This window comes from Meleagris gallopavo, chromosome 1 (genome assembly GCF_000146605.3).
Source record: "Meleagris gallopavo isolate NT-WF06-2002-E0010 breed Aviagen turkey brand Nicholas breeding stock chromosome 1, Turkey_5.1, whole genome shotgun sequence".
NCBI lineage: Eukaryota > Metazoa > Chordata > Aves > Galliformes > Phasianidae > Meleagris > Meleagris gallopavo.
In genome coordinates this window covers 26,027,501-26,046,180 of record NC_015011.2, presented here as the reverse complement: position 1 = coordinate 26,046,180, position 18,680 = coordinate 26,027,501, and positions in this window count along the sequence as shown.

Sequence of the window (18,680 nt, the reverse complement as noted above, 5' to 3'; positions counted from 1 at the left end):
TGCTCCGCCGCACGCAGCCCGGCCGAGGGAGGTGTGAGCCGGACGCTACGGGACAACGCGCGTGCGCTGCCCTCCGCCGCGTGGCATGCCGGGAAATGGAGTCCGCGACGGCCGAGCTCCTCACCGGGCCTCCAGTACCGAGGTGCTGTTCCGGGTACAGCTATAAACAGGATAGGTCGAACACCTCCGAGCTCATAGCAGGAACATCTGTCGTGCAGCTGCTGGCCTGTTCGGCTTCGCTAGCAGCAGCTAATTATGCTCTCTGAGGACGTTCATAAACGCTAAGAAGTTAATTGCGGTTACAATTAAATCACATGGATTTGGGCAGGGTCAAGGTTTCATCCCAATGAGAATTCGGTGAGATGCACCACCTTGCCCTGTGGGCTGTGTGACAGTTCTATCAGCTCTGTCTGTCCTGCCAAAAGGATTATTTTGTGTCCAGTCAGGGTACGGCATCATTCTGCTCTTCCGATAAACTTCTAATTGAAGATGCAATTATCAAAATGAAATAACTGTTCAGACAAAAGCTTTTCTTTGTTATCGACTGCAAAGTCATCCCTTTCTAACCTCACTCTGAGCTGTGCAGGCAAAACCTGCACTCCCTGCAGGCAGTCTGCATGGTGTGAATGAAGGCCTGGCTTTTCTAGGCGTTGCAGTCTAGGTTCTTAAAGAACTGCAGTCCACTTTGGTTCTTGCATCACAAGCTTTATATGCCACTGTGTATTTTGCTGTCAAAATATTGCAGGCTTCTCCCTTCCCCGCTCAAAACACAGCAACATCATGAAAGGGAATTTAGGCTTGTCACTGACGATGGCAGCAAGAAGGGATAGAGAAGTGTGGTGTTTTAGTTATTTTTAGTTAGTTTTTTTCTTAAAATTTTCAAACTGCTATTAAACAAAATAGGACAAATTAATTAAAAAAACAACTAGTGTACCTAGTGTATACTAATTTCACTTTCACTTGGAAGACATCTGGAAATCAGTGTCTTGTACAGGTGATTCCATTTCTTATTCACAAGAAGCTAAATTGGCATTAAAAAGGAGGTTCAGTGCTGCGGCTCTTTCTTGCCTTGCTGTAGTACTTCCAGTTTTATATGCAGGCCACATAAAAACATTAAGTCAGTGTAAAAAGAGGACATTGAACTGATAGCTAGTGGAGACTTTTTGCTCTAAGGGCAGCCTATGCAGTGGTTAATGCTCCATCCACTTTAAGTTGTGTAGGATTTGGGGAAGCACAGAATTAAGAAGAAAAGCATGAGTCAGTCCTCTGTGTGTGGTGTATTATCAGGAGGCCACTGGGAGTACTGGAGAGACAGAAAAGAGATGGAGGCATTTGGAGAATGCCTAACTTACTGCTGTGGGATCATCTCTACTGCCCACAGCCCAGAACAACTGAACTCGGAATTGTAGGGTACATGATCAAAGCATGAGTGGATCTATGATCTGGAAAACTGTATAGCTGCCTGTAGAATTGGACAGTTTGTTCCCTTGCTCTGTTACCCTCAGAGTAAACAAGTTGTTTCTCATGTTCAGATGAACTTCCTGTGTACCAGTTTGTGCTCATTACCCATTGTTGGGAACCACTGAAAAGAGCCTGGTTCCATCCTCTTGACTCTCACACTTTAGATATTTATAAACATTGATAAGATTCTCCCCTCAGTCTTTCTTATGCAGCCTCCCAGCCTTTCCTCATAAGGGAGGTGCTCCAGGCCCCTCAACATCTTTGTTGCCCTCCTCTGGACTCTTTTTAGATCCCTGCCTTTTTTGAAGGGAGAAGCCCAGAACTTGGCGCAGTACTCCAGATGTGGTCTCAGTAGAGCAGAGTTTACATTCTTCATTGCTAAAGAAGTAAATTATAATTTTAATTTCAGTGAGCAAGTAAAAGAGCATTACTGGATTATTCAGGAGTACACAAGGAAGAGGCTTTATACTTTCAGAATACACAGATCCTTACCTTGGTTTGGCAATGGAGACATGCTGTAAATTCCCTATAGAATATGTGGTGAGAATTAGCTTCCAGCAATGGAATCCAAATGCAAAGTTATCAAAGGAGGAGCATGTAGATTCCAGAAGGTGATGGCAAGCTGGTGATTAAAGCAGGACTGGTTCTGGCAGACCTGGAGCTGATGATCCAGTGATCTGGCAAGGCAGGGAAAAACAATTGTGCTGAATACATTTCTTGTACACAGTAGAGGGAGAGTCAAGGAACAAACAGAGATGAATACAAGTCTTGTAATTGGCCCTGAGGCAGGACAGCAAGAACTACTGATAAGCATTTGCACTTCCTCCAAAAGAATAAGAGAAGTTCTTATGTCCAGATGGAGACAATGGAGTTTCACTACCTGGGAAATAATCTTTTGAGCAGTTGTACCAGCTACCTTGAATATAGAAAATGCCTGAGAGATCCTCTGGATATTACTTGCTTTGTAGGAAAAAAAAAAAGCAGATTTAGTGCAAACTAGGATAGGTTTGGGGTTTTTTGTTGTTGTTATTTTAGTTGTGGTGGTGGTGGTTTTTTGTTTTTTTTTTAACATTTCTGAATTATTTTAGCACCCATCACTTTTCATGGATGCCTTTAGAAAGGAAAGCCTAGATTCACAGACTGGGAAGAGAAAATACCCCTTCTCTATCCAGTGCTAAGGTGGCTGGGATGTTGACTGAGGGTGTGGGAAAACCAGTTCACATGCCTGCTCTGCCTACAGGAATCTGAACCCACATTTTCAGTACCCAGTGATACAAAGGGGAAGTGCTTTTCCTTCCTTCCCTAGGGAAAGGTGTCAGCAGTCTGTGTTTTCATTCTTTCTCCTTGGAAAAAACATGGAAGAAAAATAACATAAAAATTTTCTGAAATGAGCGGATCAGCAGTGCTCTGCTTCCATTTCTGTTTCAGTGGCAGTTTGACAATCAGGTCTTTTCAGCCTGTTCATCCCTTCTATCATATTGTTTCTGGTAGTTGGAAAAGGAAACAAAAAATGACACAGCATCAAAGAGAATAAACTTTTGTAGATAACACTCCTTATCTACTGTGATGGCATCACCATAAGAGTCTCTAATGCAATGCAATCTGCAAGAATATTACCAAAAGCATGTAATGATTTTAATGGAACATTGAGATACTGAGGCAATTTACAAGGAATAAAAGGTTCCTTTGTTAGATGTGGAACTATTTTTTGCTATGTATACATGAAGGGAAGACAAACAGGAATCAACAGCATATTTGCTTTGCATTTAAGATTTTCCTTATTAATTGTGGTGTCCTATAAGCCATGAAATGCAGGTAATTTGATTTTAAAAGTGGGAGTCACATGTCTAAATTTGCACTGAGGCAATTATTAAGAGGTAGTCCATTATTACATTTCTCTAGACTACACACTTTAGTAATTTAGTAATTAGAAATACACAGTAATTAAAACTGCTATTCCATAACAATAATTTTTGAATTATAGAACTGAGATTCCATTCCTGGAGGTTGACACCTCTGAAAGTCCATTTACATCAGCAGTTCCATTACTTAGGCCCCTGTGCTTTTTTTAATGGCAAAAATAGGCCTGATAATGAGTACAGTTTGCATCTGACATCCCAATATTTACTGAAATAAAAAGTTTGCTTGTGGAAAACAAAAGATTCTTCTATTGAAGGATCAATTAATGTTGCTCCTCATGTAGCTGTAGACATCCAACTTAGTGACAAAGGCTGAAAAATCCATCACACCTGTGGTCTCATTATGGAGTGTAACAATGTATTCCCAAGCTCACCAGAATTAGACACTGATAGGAGATTTTATTTACTGAAATTACATATTTAGCTTGCTAGCTTGTGCTTCAGTAAGGCAGGAGTAATTTTATCAGTAGCCAGCATTTCTGATGAGCAGTGCATTAGCTGCCTCTGTTCTGGTCAGCAGTTACCAGCTGTGTCTGTCCATGGGAGGTTGCTGTTTCTTTTGCCATAGGAAAGAAGAAGCTTTAATCACTTCAGTCTGTCATTTGTTTAATAATAACTAGGTGAATTAAACTATTGAAATGCTTACTGAAAAAATGCAGCGAAGTTCCTTATAACTCAGTTATTTTCAGTTTTATCTACAGTGCAGAAAGGAAAATGGTCCTTTAATATTGAGAATACATTATGCATTTTTTTAATAAAAGGTGTACTTACCGTATAAATTCTTTGTAGCATGCGGAATGCAAGCATATGTAATTCTCTGCTAAGAAAGATCACAAAATATAAACGTAACTTATTGAAAAGTAATCCCGTATTCCTTCAAAAACCTGTTTTTTTCATTGATTTCAGTCTGATCAGATTCTCCTGTTATTTAGAATGAATAAATTATTAAATGAAGAGAGTCGGTATAATGATTGCTTTAACAAAGACTACCAGATACTCTTTTCAGGCTGAGTTTCTTAGAAGCTGATTTCTTGTTGCCATAAAAGATTAACTCATAAAATCACTTTGATTTAGCAAGAGATGTCAAAACACTCAGCAGGTCTAACTGGTTTTCTTTCGATGTCAGTCAAAATACTATGTGGTTTTAGCACTGATTCATGTTTCTGTCAGCTGCTATGTACAAGATTGCTGAGTAATCAATTCAAACACAGTAACTTGAAGAAAATTCAGTGCTAGTAGAAAAGCTTTAATGTTTGATTATTTCTATATCTAGGGAACCTGGATGTTCTTAAACCTGGAATTCAAATTCAGATCTTCCCAAATGGGTCGGATTCACAGAATTCCAGTTCAGCTCAGTAGCACTGGAGCTGTACATGAGCTCATTCTGAACTTAAGAAATACTCTTACTCTGCAGTATCTCTGTTATCTTGTACTGTAGGCATGATATCCTGACTCATAAACTAAGTTGACCTCACAGTCTGATGGGAGTTGCAGGTACAAAAAAGCACACGAAGAAAGACTAAGCTGTGTGTGAACTGTTGAGACAAGGAAAAGAATCTATGAAGAAAAATCTGTTTCTGTGATGCTGTGAATAGATCAGGTTATGCTGCGTCATTTCACTTTTCTCTTTCTTTGTCCTTCTAAGTACTGAGGGGGTGTGTGAGAAGATATTTTGGGTATCATTAGATATGACCTATAAAGGAAATGCATCCCTAGTACATGTAAACTATTCTTGCCTATCCCAAAGATGGCCCAATTCCTTTTCATCTCTTCTGTCTCTTGAACACTGTCATGTGGTTTATGTGGGACTTAACTGAAGTTCAAGTCGTGTTTTTGGAGAACAGTGAACCCTATTCATAGAACATCAAACAGAACTCTGTCTTCAGGATGATTTATTGCAGGCAGTATGACATGCTTCAGGAGGAGCAAGGAACATTCAAGCTCTTACCCTGAATACACTTGCACTGTGTATTCAGCCTGTACATAGTTCATGTTTTAGGGTAGGATAAGTTTGGCATCAGGGATGCTACTGTCTAAAATGTTATCAATAAAAATCGCAAGGGTAAATGCTCTTTATGGGTTTCAAGGGTCAAGATTCGGGAACTTGGAGAACAGTGGCGGGGATGTGAAACTTCAGATATTAATGCTGCTTCAGAATTTTGGGCAGTAAGCACACAGAACCTCACACTAGTTTTCCCACATGAGCACCATAAACAAAGATTATGTAGTGAGACGAATGATTTCTCTTTACTCCAGAACATCTAATAGAACAACTGTGACACAAATATGATGAAGTGATTTTGTTTTGTATTTGTGGCTTTTTTATTTTGATCTCCTATTGTTATGGCTTAAGAATGATCTGTTAGCAGCTGCCTTGAGGTTTGAACATGACAACAATCTGAATAAAAGAGAGGATTTCAGGAAAGTTTATTTAAAGATAGGTAGGGCTGTGACAAAATTAAATAACTGTTCAGTATGCACTGGTAAACTATTGAGCATACGCTGATAAACGGACTGATTACAGTCAAAAACTAGGAAATAGAACAGAAAAGTACTATATCAGTTAATGGCAACATACATTTCATATTTCCATTCAGATTTTATTTAAGATGAAGTCTTTCAGACTTCTTTCTAATAGAAATTTCTACAAGTCTCCTAAGAGAGTACTGACATTAGCCACCTTGTTAACACCTAGAAAAACTTCAGGCTAATAAGCTTCCTATACTATAATTATGGAAGGAATCTCTAGTCTTTTTAAAATAAAGAATTCTCACTCATTGAAAACTTAAAAATAATTTCAAATGTTTGTGAATACATATGACTCATTACATTAAATGCAGGTTAAAAATACAATTATTAAATAGCAAGGAAGTATCCACCTATCTTCAAAAGAGCCTTCTTTCAGTTCTACTTGGATTTGTCACATAGTTGGGACCACAGCACCTCTTCCTCAACCTCACATCAGACCAGGGGTTGTGATGCTGAATTTTGCTCTGTAAACTGCGGGAAGCTTGGATGTTTTTCTGCAGGTGCCCAGATGAGATTGTTCACAACAGTCGGCTTCCTTACTTTTCCCAGTGCTCAACAACTTGCTTTCCCTCCCTCAGCATGATCCCAGTCTCACCTCTGCTGCCCTGCTGCCCACTCCCATCTTACTGATATGTGGGATTTCTACAACTCCCATCGATTTGTTACTGGGCTCAACTTTAACCTCACTATCCGTAGTGGAGGGCAGCACTTGTGTCGAAGCTCACCTTTGCACTCACATAAAGAAAAACGGTGGTGAATCATCTGCTGTACACCCATGTGCCCAAAATGGAAGATGACAGCCATTTTGATGAAAGAGAAAACATGTGAGGCAGACTGAGGAAAGCCTGCCATCTACCTCATGGTGAAGCTCAAACAGCTGCAGTCGGAGGAGCTGACACTGCTAAAAACGAGAAAGGCTCACTTGTCCAGGGAGGATGGAGTAATGTTGGAATGCTGGGTGCAAGAAACTTCTTGTAGAGCATAGAGGAGGCTGTGCGCACATTGAAAGTTGTGGTAGTCACCACATAGTATAAATCTTTGTAGTGTGAGGCAGAGAGAAGTCCTGTGATTTTTCCAAGGGCAGCTTCAAAATGTTTCACAGTATGACCATAGTGTTGCTGGCATTGTTGCAGGATTGGGAAGTGCTTCCAAGTCACACAGCAGCCTACATCTCATCTGGCTTTAATAGGATCTCAGTTCTGTGATATAAACAGTGCAATAATTACAACCACAAAACATTTTTCTCCCCATACAGCTGTCATGTTTTTATCATTCATTAAAAAAGAAAGGGAGAAGGAGAGCTAACTGAAAAGAATTAATTTCTACTAAGTCTTATTGTCAAACAGAATCTCCTGCAGAATATGTGGCTCTGCTTTACAAACAGCTACACTGTGCTGGAGAGCAGGTGTTAAAGTGCTCATATTTGCTGTTTTGATTTGTTCCTTGAAACGCTTTGCACGTAGATCAACACAGTCACACAGTTTTTCAAACTGATGCAGATATTCCTCACAACATTAATGGCTTCATTAGGGAAAAATAATTCTAAGTGTGCTTTTGTAACAAAAATATCTATTTGGGAGCTAACGTTTCCCTACTGGTCACCAAGAAGAAGATGCGTTTTGGAAGACATAATGGGGCAGATGGCTTGTCAGTGTGCTGTGATGCAAGGAGGGCTTAAGAACAGGCAACAGAACATCTTGTACAGCAAAACCCATCTTTTGGTGGGTTTTGCTGAATGAGAGCTGGATTAAATGGCTATCAGCTCCTGGATTGTATGCTCATAGGTACATAATTTCATTTTATAAAGTTTACTATTTTCCTCCTGTGGAGTCTGATGGGAGCAGCAAAATGAAGCACAAGCCTCATGACAAGGCCTAGCAGCTACTTGAAGCAGTCCTCTTTCATTTTTTGGAAGCTAAAATGGTCTCCTGGAGGCTTTTCGACATAAATAGAAACAGCCTTTTCTTAGAAGACAGAAATCATTCTGAAACATCAAAAAAGTAATAGTGGCCAATTTTCTTACATAACTCGTGACCTTTCAAGCTCTATTTGTACTCATAAAGGTGATTTTTACCCATCACTACTTAAAGGTCCCTGAACAAGAAGTGAAATCAAGGCCAAAAATGCATTTTTAAAATTATTCTGAAGCTTACTTTTCCTGAAAATTTTTCCTGCTTTTTTTTTTTTCTTTCTGTGAGCAATATTAAAACTTATAAGAAAAGTTAGGAACAAATTCTCAGTGTAAAAGCATTTCAGGTTATATTTCCCTCTGGTAAAAGGCTGCCTTCATTCTCTTATCCTGCACTTAGGGCTGAAGTCTAAATATCCATAGTTAAACAGACAGATCTAGATGGACTTAAAAATGTTGGAAGGTTGTCTATGCATGTGTTTGTTTTTACATGATTCACTCTTACAAAAGAAGTTGTTTGTAAGCCTGACTGGATACTACAAACAGAATTCTGCTTGTCTGTGAAGGCTCATTTATGAGAGAAGTGGCTCAAATGAAATAATATATGGAATGTGGAATAAATGCTTTGATTTCATTGGTGCTGTGGACACCAGTTATATTTCAGCGATGCTTAGCAGTGAATTCCTGGGGCGCTCAGAGATTTGGCTCCAGCACGAGGCATCCTGTGGGTCCTTCTTGACAGATTTTTTTCCAGCTACACAGAAATCTGATCTGCTCTATGGCCTTGACATTGCTTAAAATGCTGAGGAATACCTGGCATCCTCATGTGTTCTTGTTTGTGCATTATCATGGTGGTTTTCCTTAACATTAGTCTGTAATTTATGGCAGCCCAGCAGTTGTTGCCTCAACTGAACCAAACTTACAATAGGGACAGAAACCTCTGACCAAGGGACGTGCATCCAGCTGTGAACAGATACCTCAGGTTAACATGTCAGAGCCCTAAGAGAGGAATAAACATTCAGAAGAAGAGAGAAGATAAATAGTTATTGTACTCTGAATTCACACCTGGCTTGTTTTGCAATAGCTTCTTCATGTAGACCAACATAAATGGGACCCTGGCCAATTTTCTTTTGCTGGAGGAACATTTTGCTCTCAGGGATAGAATGATTACGAGCACTACATAAGTGTTGCTATGACGTGAATCACCTTTACCTCTGAATCTTTTGTGCTTGATGTTCTTTATGTTACATCACTTTTGAGGGACAGGAACTGGATTTCTTCCTGAAGAAGTTTAACTGGAAATTGCACACCAGTGATTGTTCTAACACACCCCAAAGGTAACTGGAACATGTAATCTATGGGCTGTTGAGCAAGAATTCAGAAGTTGATTCTGTTATTATTTTGGATTATGCTCCAGTATAATTTCCTATTTTATGCTGAATTATAGAAATACTAACAAAAAGGTGAGTTTTTAAAGTTCTCCATTAGTCAGACTTCTACAGAAGTGTTAGGGTGATTTTTTGTTTATTTGTTTTCTTATGTTTTCTCTTGCAATCTGAGAAACTTAATGTGGTTTTTAAACTGTAAAGAGAGGGAGTTTCCAAATGCCTGTGCTTCCAGTGCAGTGTAAAAGACTTCTGAAAGAGTAACCAAATCCTCTGTGAGTCATTTTTAAAGGGAATTTTGTTTTAAGTACATTATATTCAACATTCTCTCCACTCCAGGGCATGTGCTCAGTAAGTACAATACTTGCTTTTTTCATATTTCAACTTATCAGGTCATCTGTAAATGTTTTGGAGATTCATCTTCCCATAGAACCTGGTACTAAAATGAAGGCGACATGCAAATGGCCATAGTCTGAAGTATTCTCTAGTTATTGGGGATTGCTGAATTCACATATGCTTGCTGGATCACAGAAATGACTGACATAAGCAGCAATCACTTCTGACAGCAATTGCTTATCAGGTCTAAATTTGAATCTCTCCAACTTCATGGCAAGGCCTGTGTCAATATGCTTAGTAAGTGATTTGTGATCAATATTACTCTGCATGTGCTCTTTTCACAATAGTTCTACAATCACTCGGTTGGCTCCAAACCAATGTAATCTGTCTATCCTGTAATACAAAAACAGTGATGGCCACTAGATCATGTGTTGGCAGCCACTGCGTAAACATGCAAATCTTACTTGATAGATAGGTAAAATAGCTGTGTAGTTTTGGAACCAGCTGCAGGTCTCACTGCAGGAATATTAGCCATTTTTCTCAGAGGAAGTATTTTCTCACTTCAGTCCTTCACTGTTTCTTGTGTGATTTTATCATTTCACATAAAATTCTTTTTAAACATACCTGCTGAGTCCTTAAATAAGAAGACAAGAACATATTGAAAGCAAAAGAGATTTGTAAATTGAATAAAGCTGAAAATAAAGAACCAAACTTTCAATGTAATACATAAATTAATTGGCACAGCACGCTACTTCTTGTCATTAATGGAAATTTTTCAACATAGTCAGAACTGCTATAGGAACAATTCCCAAGCATCAAAATTTGCATCACAGCTGCTGTTTAGCAGGTATTCAGTGTTTTTGGACTCACTGAAAAATAACTCCCACTGTACTACTGTGGCCCCTACCTGGATCCACCACTCCTTATGCTTTCATAGCAAACAGTTTGCCACGTTCTGTCTAGCACATAGGTTATCAACATGGAATGGAGCACCATTTAGTAAATTAGTGAAATGTGGACACTAATGCAAGGAAGCATAAGACAAAGACCCATAAAGTGAATGTCACACATAATCTAGAAAATCTGATAGGTCTATGAATAAATTGAAACTTACGGCTGGAGCTGGATTATGGCAGACTGGGCTTTAGGTAGGCTCTAGCCCTCTATCAAGTGCAATTTCACTCTTCAGAACGGTCCTTTGAGGCAATTTATGGGAAAAATATAAATTCCTTAATTTTACCTGGTTAAGATTTTGAAGCATTTCTTAACAAAGAACAGGGCTATATATTTTTTTAATATTTTCTCAAAGAACATAAGAACTGGCCAGCAACAACTGTGTGTTAAGCTAGTCCTGATCTGAGTATCACTTTTCAGAAAGGAGATTTTTTAAGGGTGTTCAAGGGGGAATTGTGTCTAATTACATTGTTTTCCTTAACTCAAGAGAACTGAGATATCTGTTTCCTGTCAAGTCATACACATTGTGTAGTCACCAGTGCACAGTGTACGTGCTAAGGAAAAGACACTTTGCATCATACATCAGTTAGACGACGTAGCAAGGGCAAACAGATCAATGGTTCTGTCTTCAAATGAAAACAAATGTGCTTACTTACCACATTTGCATCTTTGCTTAGGATAAGCACAAGCTCCTTTCGTATCTGTCAAATTCACAAGTCTGGTTGATGCTGCCTGTTTTTTTCCTAAATAATTACTTTTGCATTCACTTGTTTGCCCTTACCTGACCTTGGGTAGTGACTGGATGTCAGAAAGGAGTCAACTGTTGAGGCCATGAGCTCTCTTTAGAACCTCTTACAGTAGGAAATTTGCTCAGAACTCGTTCTTTACCCTGATGTCACAGATTCAAATCTGTCCAAATTGGAATTAAATACAATTAATTTCTCATGAACGCTCTTCAATAGCTTTTTTTCTGGCAGGGACAGCTCCTGATGGCAAGTGTCTGTGTAGCAGCTCCATCACTAATGGGATTTATGGGTTGGTTTAGGAAAGAAACAAGCCACCACAGGACTAATCTACTACACTCACTGGAAATTCTGTGATACACTTATACTTCAAGACATTCCAGAAGTTGTCCTACTTCATGTGCAACAGTCAAAGTTTCCAGCACTTACAATAAAATTGAACTAGGCTTGAAGCAGAAAGCATAATACAGGGACAGACTTTGCAGGAAGGATGGTGTTAGCTTGGAATAGAAGTCTCTTGCACTATCAAGGAGCTGTATTCTCTAAAATAGAGGAGGAAGATCTCAGGAAGAGGAAAAGCACTGCCACATTCTGAACAACGTTCTAGAACATGGTCAAGAAGCATCCAGAGTATGAATCTGGAAGCTTCCACCAGCCCTACATTTAGTATTAAGTCATGTGGTTCATTTTCTGGTGAATTCCACAGGAAACACTATTAGTCATAAAGCCTGTGCAGTGTGGAGATGGTTCTTTTTAGCCGTGAGCTGTGCAAAGCCATAAAATACTTTCCTTCTGCCTGGTGTACAGGTAAACAGTAACACACTGTATTCAGTAAAGACAGGAAAAACAGGTATGTTGCTCACAAGCTTGAGCAATCTTGGGAATGCTTCTTAAATCATTCTTTCTGTGAAACAGAATTTGTTTCAAAAACAGTCACTAGCATGATTGGTGATTATGATGATACGACCTATAATACGTTCCCTCCCCTCAAAATCCAAGTATTGGGCTGTTATTGTACCCCAGGGCAGAAAACCAGCTGGAGCCACAGCTGCACTGGCAGCAGATGTCACAGCCATAATGCTCATTGCCTTTAGGTGTAAGACCTACGAAAACAAAATCTATTTACATGGGAAAACAAGACAATAGTACAGTGCTATTCGAGCTACAGGGACTTGCTTTCAGTGTCCATAGCTGAAGGCCATATGAAATGAAATTCAGCTTTCTGGCTCTAATAAATCCAATAGTAAATTCAGCTGATGTGCAGAACCATCGGTTCTGCAAGTGAAAGATTAAAAAAAATATATCTTTATTTCAAGATTTTGTCTGCCTATTAGTCTGAAGGAGCATGAACAGCATTCTTTGGGTATAGTATTGTGAAAATGCTAAGAGAAAAATGCTGTCAGCACCTCAGCGCTTGTGTGCAATTGTGATATATAATCACTGGACAAAAATAAGTTTGTTGTAAAACCATCCTCGGAGCTGCCTTTGTTTCATTGTTAGCTCTGGCTTGCCAGTTGGAAGTCACAAGGAAAACTACAATTTTTGGTGTATAACATACCTGGCAGAGGAGTGCAGAAGCACATATCATAAATTTTCCTGCTGGAGATGGGTGGGAGTAAAGGGTAATGGCATGCAATGGCATGCTGAGTTCTGGGAAGAAAGGTCTGAGGTGGCTCACTGCAATTCCTAGCAGCTGTGGGGTGTGAGTGCTGGCATTCCTTCAACCTGCTCTCCTGGCTCCAGGATTTTAGCTGCATTGCAAATATGACGTTTCAGTGATCGCTGTCCTCAGCTGTCCTTAGCGTTTTCTTATTGACAAAGCTGCTAGGAAGAAGTCAGGCTCTGTGTTTCTGTCTGCAGCCGTATGGCCCAGGTCAGGGCTCAAAAGGCAAATCTGCCCAGCACTGACAGGAGCAGCATGTGGAGAGTTCATTGCTTGCTGTGAGTCACCCGCCTGAGCTGCCAGAGAGAAAGAGATCTTTTGTGTTTTCTGCCTGCTCCTGGCTCTCGTTACTGTTGGGAGACAGGAAAAACAAGGCATCCTTTGACTATTTTTATTTTTAGATGTGCTTTCGCCTCTCCTGTTGTTCAGTACTTGACATCTAAAAAGCACTGAGATGTAACTGACTTTCCTGCTAATTTCACATGAAGCACTGTGTAGAAGGATCCTGTGGTCATCATCTGCCCCATCTCCTGCTTCAAGCAGAACCCTTGCTGACGCTTAGTCAGAGCAGCCCTGGCTGTGTCTGGTGTTGACTGGAAAATGCCTGAGGGTGAAGGTCCCATAGCCTCTCAATAGTGACTGCAATGTAACACAAGTGGGAACAGGTGCTGGTGGTAGGCTGCTGTTTTTCACAAGTTTGCTGCTCGGTAGGAATGCAGTCAGCAGAAGAGAGGATGAGTAAACTTTCTGTCACATCAGGAAGCCAATTTTGCAGCCGTTAACCTTGACACAAAGTCCATAAATCATGCTGTAGTATCATGAGTGATTTTTCTTTTATTGTGGCGATTTTCACAGAACATCAACTTTTAGAATGATATAAACTAAGAACATCATCTTACTGTGCCTTATGTAGAAGTTTCTAGAGGTCTTCACTACAGACATATAATTTAAAATGTAACTTCAGCATACTCCTATATTGAATTAAATGGCTTAGAACTAGACTTCAGCACAAAGAAGAAAATGCTCAATTGCCACTAACAGAGTTTTCCAGCTCTGAGACTGCAGAGAAATGCTTCACAGAAGTGTTCAAAATCAAAAGGTTCTAGAGCAGATGTGATTATAACAAAACAGCAGCTCTTGGATCCACCCTTAGGTTTAATGATGTACATAGACGTACATCTGTGTACATCATGTAGATGTACATCCAGTATCTGCACTTGCCTTCCTGTGATAGGACTGAGCCTCTGCATGGTGTTTTATTTTCTTTTCAATTTCCTCTCAACCCACAGCAATGCTTTTTTGAGAAGCCATTATAATGGAATTACTGTGTGGTAGGAGGAAATGTGTTTGTTTGCAGCATGACTAGGGAGGATGGAGTTTGGAAAGTAGAGGAGTGTTCTCTTGTCTAAATACTCACAATTCTGGTTAAGGGCTCACAGAAACAGTTATTTTTATTTAGGACCAGTCTAGTAATCGTAAGTTTTAAATGCAGTAATGCAGAGCAAGTCCAGAGGGTGACGGACAGATGAGACAAGTTCACAATGTGATGAAGCTGCAAAAAATGAGTGCTATACCAGTATATAAATAGGGTATGATTTTTCAGAACAGGAAAATAATTTTGCTTCTTGCAACTTTGCTTACACTTGAGAATACTGTGTCCAGGTTTAAAAAGATTTTGTAAGTTTGATGGAATCCTAGACAGCTGACAGCAATCCTAAGGTTTTAAGAAGTGATTCCTGTGGAGGTAACAAAGGAGTTTAGACATAGAAGGAAAAAGCTGAGGCTATGAGGAGCTCCTCAGTCTGGTCTGACCAATGCTATTTCTGTCATGGGAGGCTATTGCTGTATAAAGGAAGGGACATGCCATGAAATCAACATAACTGCCTTACTATTTAATTCTAGTCAAGGTTTTGGTGATTTGCCCTTTTTCATGAGTGGCTAGAGGCATCAAACTCTCCTACATCAGCTTGTCTGCCAGCATGGCTTAAATGTACAAATAACTCTATCTTTTCCAAAATTTTACAGCATGTGAGTTCTTCTGTGAATGAAAAATACATGTTCCTTTCTGTGTATAGCCATGCACAGAGATAACAGTGCATCAGCCATGGATATTTATGATTTGTCTAAAAAGTTGGGCCTAGAAACAAGTGCTAGAAGATAAGTAGGTTACTATGGACCAACTGTGCTAGTGCAAGGTCATTAGCTTAGTTTGGTGAGTTGTGAATGTATTGAGATAAAAACAGGGAAATAGCTGATGATGTAACTAGGATTTGTCAGACTGGGTGTATATCTAATATCTGCCATTGCACATGGCTGCAACGTTTTCACAAGCCACTTGTTTACAGTGCTTTTAGTATGCAGTGCATAAAAATGCTGGATTCGTCTACGATACGAGCAAAAAAAAAAAAAGCATAAATCTTTAAATGTAAGTATACATGTGAGTTATGTAGTCTCTCTGTTTGTCCAACTAGCTGGCAACTGCATTACAAGTTTGGGAGAAGCAGACCTTCTGGAATCTGACCTCAGATGTGACATCTCCAGCTCATCTTCTCTATGTAGCAACATCCTGAATGTCAAATACCAACAGGATGACAGGTGTATTTTAATGCTGTTTTAATGCATGAGTGGAGGCTGTGTGGCTAAGGCCAAGAAAAATTTCTGTTTTTTAAATCATATCATAACCAGGCTTGGCTTCAAACACGGAAGAAACAAAATGGCTGAAGGAAGTGATAACTTTTTTACTTCTAGAGATAAGTGGTTGAAAGATAATTATCTCTTATTAAATATCCAGTGTGAGAATTTAAGACTATTTTACTACTCTCCACATGAGAGAAACAGAATATTTCTAAAAGGTTGAAACAAAGATGAAAAGCGGGACAAATTTTTCAGTAGTTGACTGCTCCTTGTGGGGAGATTTGGTTTTCTTTTTCCTAGAAAACAAATATTTATGAACATAATCATAAGCATTCTTTTTTGCTATTGTAGAGATAAACAACATTAAGTTAGTTCAGATATATTTGAGTTCTGCTGCCATCCTACTCCCAGCATTTAATCTATTGCACACAAGGTACAATAAAGCCAGGGATAATAATGTCATGACATCCACTTCTAGTGATGTGAGTGGGAGTTTGCAGAAAGTGAAAAGTGCTGCTGTTCTTCAGTGTTTTGTGCCCTTGGGGCACCTTTCCATCTCTGCTGGTGAGTCCCATGCAGAGGGGCCTCCTGTAGTGCAAGTTGGGTTCTCCTGACTTCTTCAGTGCTGTCACAAATATACCTTACCAGGTACCAAAATGTCCATAAGCACATATGATTTGTCCTACCTTTTCAATCTTCTCTCTGCAAAATAAATATAGTGTTATGTTCAAGATCACCTTTCTCTTCTATAAGGCCCTTGCAGACATTCTGTGATATGCATCTGGGTTAAGACATCATCTGACTGTCGCAACCAAAGAGTCAGTGTGTGAGGCAGAGATCTCCTGGATCCTGGATGCAGGATCTCTTTTGATCTCATTATTTTCTGAGCCAGATAGAAAGAAAACTTGAGGCCTGCCTTCATTAGAAAAGCTCACATACTTGGTGGTGAATGAATGCATATGCAGCTTTTATCCTTTCTCAAGAAAAGTAGGATGGGCTCTGTACATGGCAAATGCTGCGTTTTGTTTCTTTAGGTGGTCGGTTTTTATTTCTTGCTGTATTATGATTTGAAAGCATACACAGTATGGCATGAAAAATGGCTGGGAACCTGAAGAGTTCTGCATTGCTAGGCTAATTGTAGTGCATATTGTGCATATTGTTTTGTTCAAAGGCTCAACCCAGGTCAGAAGTAATGTATATGTGTAAAGATCCATGTATGTGGATGTATTTCTTCTCCTTCAGTGCTTGCAAGGTCCCTGTGCCTGGGAAGGACAACTCAGATCAGTGCTGCAAGGTTCTGTTTGTTTGCTTTGGTGCCTTTTCACACGCATTGTTTTCTGAACATTAACCTCATAGTTGTTTGTTGTCCTTTGGCATAAATGGTTTGCCAGTATTTGGAGCTTTATTTGTCTTCTCCCTATCAGTACCGGAATTTGATCTTCCTTGGGTGTCTATTTGTTGCAGTGTTGTCTGCTTAATTCCTATAACACATAGAAATAGACTTCTGTGACCAACTTTTCAGCTTATGATGGTCTAGTCTGACTTTTCTACTGGTTCCACACAACAACAATCATCTGCTCTGTATCAGCACAGTTTGTGCCACCTGCTGGGTTGCTTTTAGCTCTTACAACCTCTAAAAACAGAGCTAAAAACATATCTACCTCAGCTCATGGCTTTGCAATCAAAAGAGGAATTAGAGAAGCCTATTGACCTAACTGGCCTAACTGCTTATTGTACTGGTTTTAATGTTGGTCAAGAGTTTCTGTTTCAGCTGTCATCTCACATGAGAGTATCTAATTACTCCTTCCTTCAGTCTGAATGAAAGGTACTTACCAGGCCTATGCAAGTAATGGATTTTGTTGTGGAACAAGCATAAAAATCAGATGTAAAATTGTTTGGCTTTATTCTACATTAAATGTATCATTTTGACTTGAAAATGTAATTTTGGAATGAAATGTCTTTTAATTAAAAAGCATTAAAATTGTTGCCTTAGCTCAATCTGATTGTAATTCCTTCCAGATTTGTCTTTGCTCAGCATAATTTCTGATCTCTGAAAATGCCTCCCACCCCAACTGTTCAATATACCCATTCACTTTAACTGAATTGGTAGATCAGTGACAGCCTTTTTTATTAAGACTAAAAGTAGACTCTGGGAGATCATAAAAGCATCTTTTTTCCATCAGAGGTCAACTTTAAAAGCTATTTTTATTTTTTACATTTGTTTTCTTGTTCTTCCTTTCACTGATTGCTCTCCTCAGATACTGAGCATTAAAGAAAGCTACCTAATGCTTTTTCCAGCACTTTATCCACACCAAGGTTTTCCTTTACTTGCATTTATCTACTTACATTAGTGGCTCATCTTCTCTTACCACATGCTCAGACTTATTTCCAGACTACATTCAATATTGCAGTCATTTTAGAATCATCGTTAATTTTTGCCCTGGTTCTAGACCTACTTTTTCACATATGTACTTGGTAAAGTTCTCCATATTCCTCTTACCCATTTGTCCAGCATTGCTAACATGAATTCTTTTTTGATGTTCTTGCTTTTACTGATGTCCTTGAAATTCACTTCTTGAAATACAGCCATTTACAGCTGAAAAGAAAGATCTTTTCATCTTATGCCAAGAAAAGTATGATCACTATTTCTTTAATTGGGATTAGTTCTTCAGCAAGGTGGATTCTCTTGTGCTTGAAATCTTTGATTTCAGGATCATAAAACTTTAGCCTGTGTAATTTATTCTTTTCAAAGCTTTACACCTGCTTTGGCTCTTTTCTCCAGAAAAGCATGCAGTTGGAGAACCCACAGCTAATGCCAATTTCCACAGATTCTGGCGGAAAGGCAGAATTTTTAGATGTCTTGATAGATGAGATAGTGCTGACTTGTGCTATTAGAGCCTATGATGATTTTGTTTTGTTTATTGTTTTCTGTCGATGTGGAGTCCCAGAGCCTTCCTGATCTGCAGGTGCTATTTTGCTTTTTGAAGCTTTGTTGTTTCTCTTTTTGTAAGTGATAAAGCTATATACTCTGAAGATGTTATCCAATACCTTTGATTATGCACTCAAGAAGACAGGGTTTGGGTCACTTTGCATGTTAAATTCTGTATAATCTTAATGTACTTTATAAACAACTCCTAATCTAAAAAG